At 37.5% G+C, this 7,144-nt stretch overlaps 1 pseudogene; it reads right to left on the reverse strand.

Annotated features, from left to right (window-relative positions):
* Positions 1–3,724: 3,724 nt before the first annotated feature.
* On the reverse strand, positions 3,725–3,823 carry LOC132315301 (small nucleolar RNA R71; annotated as a pseudogene).
* Between the last annotated feature and the right edge of the window lie 3,321 nt (positions 3,824–7,144).

The following is a 7,144-nucleotide window of genomic DNA, read 5'->3' on the forward strand; positions in this document are numbered from 1 at the left end:
TTGGGTGGAGTGTGGCTGATTTGAAAGGAATTAGTCCCACAATTTGCATACATCAGATTCTTTTGGAGGAGGATTCCCGAATATCTCGGGAACTCCAAAGAAAATTGATTCCTAATATGAATAAGGTGGGTTATGAAGGAAGTTGTGAAGTTGCTAGATGCGGGAATAATCTACCCCATCTTAGATATCAAATGGGTGAGTCTTACTCAGGTAGTACCTAATAATTTAGGCATTACGGTAGTTGAGAATTCTGAAGGAGAATTAGTTCCACAACGCACTACCACTGGATGGCATGTGTGCATTGATTACCGAAAACTCAACTCCGTTACTAGAAATGATCATTTTCCATTACCATTCATTGATTAGATCCTAGAGCGGTTGGATGGCCAGAGTTACTATTTCTTAGATGGATATTTTGGCCAAAATCAGGTGGCCATTGATCCTAAGGATCAAGAGAAAACTACTTTCACCTGTCCATTCGGTACATTCGCATATAGACAGATGCCTTTCGGTTTGTGCAATGTGATGAGGGCTGAAAAGTGCATATTTAAACCCCTTAAGCATAGGCATTCTAGTACCTTTATCTATCTTACTTTACCGTTTTAGATTGATTTCGTATTATTTTCATTTTCAGGCACTTATCTCGAAAATAAGCTAACTCAGCCAAATAAGAGCAAAAAGGAAGCAACTCTGGGATTAAACAAAAAAAGGAGCAAAGTGGAAAAAGAAAGGAGCAAAAAGAAGCCAAAGGTGGGAAGCAGCAAAGTTCAATCGATCCAACTTCAAGGTTCGATCGATCGAACACTGATCGATCTCAGTACTTCAAGATAGATCCAAACCTTGACCCAAAGCAGAAAGTCAAAAGTTCGATCGATCCAACGCCATTCTTCGATCGATCGAATACTTTGTCCTTATCCAAATGATTGATCTTATTTAATTGTACCACCTTACCAACCACTTTTGTCCTTTTCCTCAAAATATCTCCAAAAATATCTCGGATTTGTCTTTTCCTAAAAAGCTCAACTAGTTGGATCAATCCAGCCTAAGTTCGATAGATCTCAGCATGTTCGTTCGATCCAAGTCTAAGGTTCGATCGATCGAAATTCCTTCAGTGCGAAAAAAGTTAAATTTCCAGCTCATTGAAAGTTGTCCTTTATCCAATCATTGGGGAATGTTCTTTGCACGACCCTAGCTCATTTTGTGTGTTATTTGACCTACCTATATAAGGAATATGATGTACTTTTTGAGAGAGCTTCTTAAAAAATTAGGGATACAACTTTTGAGGCTATTCTCAAGGAAGAAGAAAAGAAGGAGGAGGCAAGAGACACTATTGGAGGCTCTTCATCATCCAAGGAGCAAATCTCTACCATGGAGTTAGCGCTTGAGGGTTGGAGCAATATCACCATGAGTGGTTAGACATCCTCTTGGGGCTAGAGTTAGCCCCAACCATGCTTTATATATCTTAATCTTGTGTATTATTGAGGGATTAGTGTTATAATACATATTTTGACACTTATATATATATAGATCTTGTTTATTCAATGTTTTATGTGGTTTAATGCTTCCAATTGATCATTTCATTCTATCCATATGTCTATGTATGCTAGAATAGATGTTCATGTGCTTGCCTCTATTTCTTATGTTATTAATGCATGTCTATGTGTATTAATGCTATAGATTTAGAGATTATCAAAACATAGTGCTTAATGGAATGGTCTTGTGATTCTCTTGATGGTTCATACCTATTCCTTGATGGATTGTGCCTCTCCCCTAGTTTATTTTCATGCTAGTAGTGTAGATGTAGTGTAGTTGTAATGTAGTGTTAAATGGGAGGACAATCCATGCTTGTTGTTTGATGATCCAAGCTTTTGAATGCAAGTAGCATATGTCTCTAACCTTGTGTTATATTTGGATTGTGAGCTTAATGAAAGGATTAATGACTTGTTTTGATCTATTGTGCCTTTCACATGTTGTTTAGACAATATGTGCTTCATTGCTTAGATATATTGTGCCTTTCACATGATGTTTAGATAATACATGCTTAGCTAGTCACTTTACTTGTTGAATCAACCAAACACACACGCACACCAATATTGCAACACACCAATTGCCCTCATTAGTCACTTGTAAATGGTATAGAAATGCATTGCTTGGTGGTGATCTCTAAACCCCAAGACTCTTCTTTCTCTTATTTACTCTTAATTGCATTCTTTTGTTATCACTTAGTTTAATTTAGTTGCTCTCTAATCTAATCAACCAACCAACCAATTGTTTGATCACTCGACCTACTAGCCCTAATAGCGATTCCACAACCTTATTCGATCCTCACAATCCCTTGGGACGATCCCTACTCACTCTTGCTACGTTAGTAGTAGTGTTGGTAACGGTTTTTATAAATTTAAATTTGACCTAAAAGGCTTTTCTTGAACCGCACGTTCAATACATCAACTTTGGCACATAGGAACGGCCGTCGTCCCGTCCAAATTTTGGCACCGTTGCCGGGGATTGATTGATTTGATTTGGCAAAGTCAGATTTGTGGAATTCATTATGAATTAGTACTCTTTTAATCGTGTCTTTACTTTATTTTTATTTTTCTTTTTGGTTACTTATTGTGTTGTTCTTACTTAACTAGGTGAACTGTTGCAGAGGAAGCAAGCAAAGGAGCATTCAAGCAAGCAAAGAAGGAAAAAGCTAAAAATTTTAAAAAAATTTGCTAAGCTAAGCTTTAAATTTGGAGTTGAAGTGCTAAAGGACCTTTGTGAGCTTTTTCTTACTCAATCCCTTAGTTAAATCGTCAGCCCGCGTGGAGGCTTATTTTTAATTTCTTAGATAAATCGTGAGTCCACGTGGAGGCATTTTTTTTATCATTGCATCATTGTTGTTAAAGCATGGGAGTATGAATTAAGTGTTTGTGGAAGAAGTCTAATTGCATTGTTGTGAAGGCATAGTGTTTGTCATTCTTTATGCTTGTTGTATTGCATTGTGCATGCATGGACGTCGTTCATTGAGACCCACTCTTGTTCCTTTAGATTTGTATCTTGAATCCATCGTTAGAAATCCTAGGGGAAGAAGAAGTTCAAATAGAACGAATCTATCAATGGATGACCATAATGATGATCACGTTGAGGACCTTGGTCACATAGACCAACAAGGTATCCTTCATCCTAATATGCACAGTGAGAACATACAAGTACCATTAGGTATGTCTAAGCCATACATTCACCAACCACCACAACAACAACAAGGCCAAGTTCCCTATGGAATGCCAAGGCCAATGTATGCTCCATAACCTCCAATCATCAATCAAGGAATTCGAAACCAAGGTGTTCATGTTGCACCTCAAGTAGCTAATCCATTTCTTGCTTTAAAAGACCATTATGTGCCTAATGAGTATAATGCACCTACATGCATCCAATTGCCTCCATTTAGAGCACATTATTATGAAATCAAAGCACAAACCATTCAAATGCTTCCTAACTTTCATGGACTTCCTAGTGAAGAACCTTACAAGCATTTGGATAAGTTTCTTGAAGTTTGTTCCACCGTAAAATATACGGACATGCCGGAAGAGGTTTTAAGACTCAAACTTTTTCCATTCACCTTAAAGGATAAGGCAAAGTATTGGTTTAACAATCTTAGGCCTTTTTCAATCACTTCTTGGGCAGAAATGCTACAAGAATTCTTGAAGAAGTACTATCTAGTTTCTAAGACCAATGCCATGAGAACTTCAATTAGAGAATTCACACATGGGGATGGAGAAACGTTTCGTGAGGCATGGGAACGCTTCAATGAATTGCTTAGGAAGTGTCCACACCATGACATGCCCAAATGGCAATTAGTTCAATATTTTTTTAAGAGCCTATCGGACAACTATAAAGGTATGGTTGATGCTTCCATGGGTGGCTCAGACATTTATAGGTATGAGGATGATATATGGCGTCTTTATAAAAGCATGAGTGAGAATTCATTACATAGAACATTGTCTTCAAAGAATGGTAGAAATACACAAGGTAGGAAGAGTGTTGGCTTACATCAAGTCAACCGTTCAAATGAAATAGCCGCCGAAATGAAGTCTTTATCTCAAAGGTTTGATCAATTTTTGATTAACCACAACTCAGTGAACCAAGTATCTTCCTTTCCTAACCATTCTCATCGTGCATCAAATGAATCATGTATGACTTGTTCTAGTGTTCTTCATTCTACTTCTCATTGTCCTTACGGACAAGTGCAAAATGAACCTAATGAACAAGTCAATGTAGCTTTTGTGAACCAAGGGAACAATCCTTATGGTCACTATAATCCAAGTTAGAGGAATCATCCGAATTTCTCTTGGAAAAACCCAGGAGAGGGCTCAAACCCTTCCCAAGGCAGTTTCCAAGGGAAGTACATTCCACCTCCACTTCAAAAACATGGATCCCAAGGCTATAGACCTTATCAATCACAAGGGAATTAATTTGCTAATTCTCATTTTCCCAACCAATCTTATTCCCAAGGAAATACTAGAAATCCTACCTTTGAACAAAAAGTTTTAAATGCTTTGGGCACTTTAGAGGCTAACACTCAATTGCTTCATTCTCACTCTCCATCTATTGCAAAGCTAGAAACCCAAGTAGGGCAAATAACAAGCACTCTCAATGCAAGAGAGAAGGGAAAGATGTCTATTAATGCCCCACCTAAGCAACAACATGTTATGGAAACCCATTCCTCATCGGAAGGCCACACCATTGAACATGTTTATGCGGTGACTACCTTGCGGAGTAGTAGGATTGTGAATAATCAAGTAGAAATGTCCAATGAAGAGAGTGAACCGGTGCAACTTCAAGTTGTCACCCGTCCCGTTTCACATCCCATTGCTCCTTTATTTCAACAGTATATTTGAAAAACGATGTTGAAAAAGTTTTGTTGAAAAATGATTTGAAAACTTCTTATGTTGAAGAGAGTTCAAAAGAAAATTCTGAAAAATGTTTGAACCAAAAGTTCCATTTCCGGATGCCTCAAAATGATCCATTTCGAAGGAAAAACAAAAGGCAAAAGCCAATGAAATCATGGAAATGTTTAGGCAAGTGAAAGTCAATCTTCCACTATTGGATGCAATCAAGCAAATTCCAGCTTATGCCAAATTCTTGAAAGACATGTGCACCCAAAAACGGAAGAACAAGAGCCAAGCACCAAGAAAAGTGGTTTTGACCGAGCAAGTAAGCTCAATTTTGCAACATAATACTCTTCTAAAGTTTAAGGACCCCGATTCACCCACTACATCACGCATTATTGGTGATCATATCATTAATCGGCCACTTCTTGACTTAGGAGTAAGTCTTAACCTTCTTCCATACTCGGTTTATGTCAAATTGGGCCTAGGTGAATTAAAACCAACGTCGGTAGTTTTGCAACTTGCCGACCAATCTATCAAGAAGCCTAGGCGTGTCATTGAGGATGTTTTGATTAAAATTGATAAATTCTTCTTCCCGGTTGATTTCGTTGTCATTGACACAGAACCGATCCCCAATCCTAAGAGCCAAATTCCCGTTATCCTTGGCCGTCCTTTCTTGGTAACTGCTAATGCCAACATCAATTGGAGGACGGGGAAAATGAAGATATCATTTAGACATATGAAGGTGAAGTTGAATATCTTTAATCCCACACCCAATTCATTTGGCAAATATGAAGGAGAGGTTAATGTTGTAGAAATATGACATGATCTTCAATGTCAAGGAAATGAGCTTTTGTGTAAGACCAAAACTTCAAAGGGATTATCTTCAACCATGCATTCTCAAAGTGTTGTTTCAAATTCTTGCTTTGAAAGGGCATGAAAGCCCAAACATTATTCTTGCATAGACAAGGGATCAAAAGTTTCTTTTGAGCTTAATCCAACAAGTTCTTCAAAGAACCATTTATTGGGTGGAGTTTAATGGGCTGTGTCGCCGCACCATCCGTTTGAGAGTGTCCATTAAGGCGAGGGCCAAGTTTTACATTTATAAAGCCACTACTACCTTTACTAAAAATATAGCAAGGGAAAGTAGGGATCGTCCTAAGGGATTGGAGTCGTACTTGAATGTAGAATCGCAACTAGGGTTAGTAGGTCGAATGATCAAACAATTGATTGGTTAGTTGTTTAAGCTAGAGAGCTACTAAATTAAATTAAGTAAGAATGCAATGCTAAAGAGAGTAAGTAAGGGAGAGAGAGATCTTGAGGTTTAGAGATCACCACCAAGCAATGCATTTCTATATCATTGACAAGTGATTAATGAGGGCAAATAGTGGGTTGCAATAGTGGTGTGTATGTATTTAGTTGATTCAATAAGCAAGGATGACTAGTTAAGCATGTATTGTCTAAATATCATGTGAAAGACACAATATATCTAAGCTATGAAGCATATATTGTCTAAACAACATGTGAAAGGCACAATAAATCAAAACAAGTTATTAATCCTTTCATTAAGCTCACAATCCAAATACAACACAAGGATAGAGACATATGCTAATTGCATTCATAAGCTTGGATCATCAAACAACAAGCATAGATTGTCCTCCCATTTAACACTACACTACAACTACACTACATCTACACTACTAGCATGAAAATAAACTAGGGGAGAGGAACAATCTATCAAGAGGTAAGCATGAACCATCAAGAGAATCACAAAAGCATTCTTTTAAGCACAATGTTTTGATAATCTCTAAATCTATAGCATCAATACACATAGACATGCATCAATAACACAAAATCTAGAGATAAACACATGAACATCTATTCTAGCATACATAGACATATGGATAGAATGAAATGATCAATTGGAAGTATTAAACCACATAAATCATTGAATAAACAAGATCTATATATATCAAAGTGTCAAAACGTCAATTACAACACTAATCCCTCAATAATACATAAGATTAAGATATAGAAAGCATGCTTGAGGCTAATTCTAGCCCCAAGAGGATGTCTAGCCACTCATAGTGATGATGCTCCAACCCTCAAGGGCTAACTCCATGGAAGAGGTTTTCTCCTTGTTGATGAAGATCTCCAATGGTGTCTCTAGCCTCCTCCTCCTCTAAACTTCCTCTCCAAGAGATGATATCAAAAATAATGTTGGCTCCCCTTTGAAAAAACAATCCTTATCTTTATATAGGTAGGTCAAAATG

Source organism: Cornus florida, unplaced genomic scaffold (assembly GCF_030987335.1).
Source record: "Cornus florida cultivar Cherokee Brave unplaced genomic scaffold, ASM3098733v1 CherokeeBrave_3.0.0_Hap2_Chr06, whole genome shotgun sequence".
NCBI lineage: Eukaryota > Viridiplantae > Streptophyta > Magnoliopsida > Cornales > Cornaceae > Cornus > Cornus florida.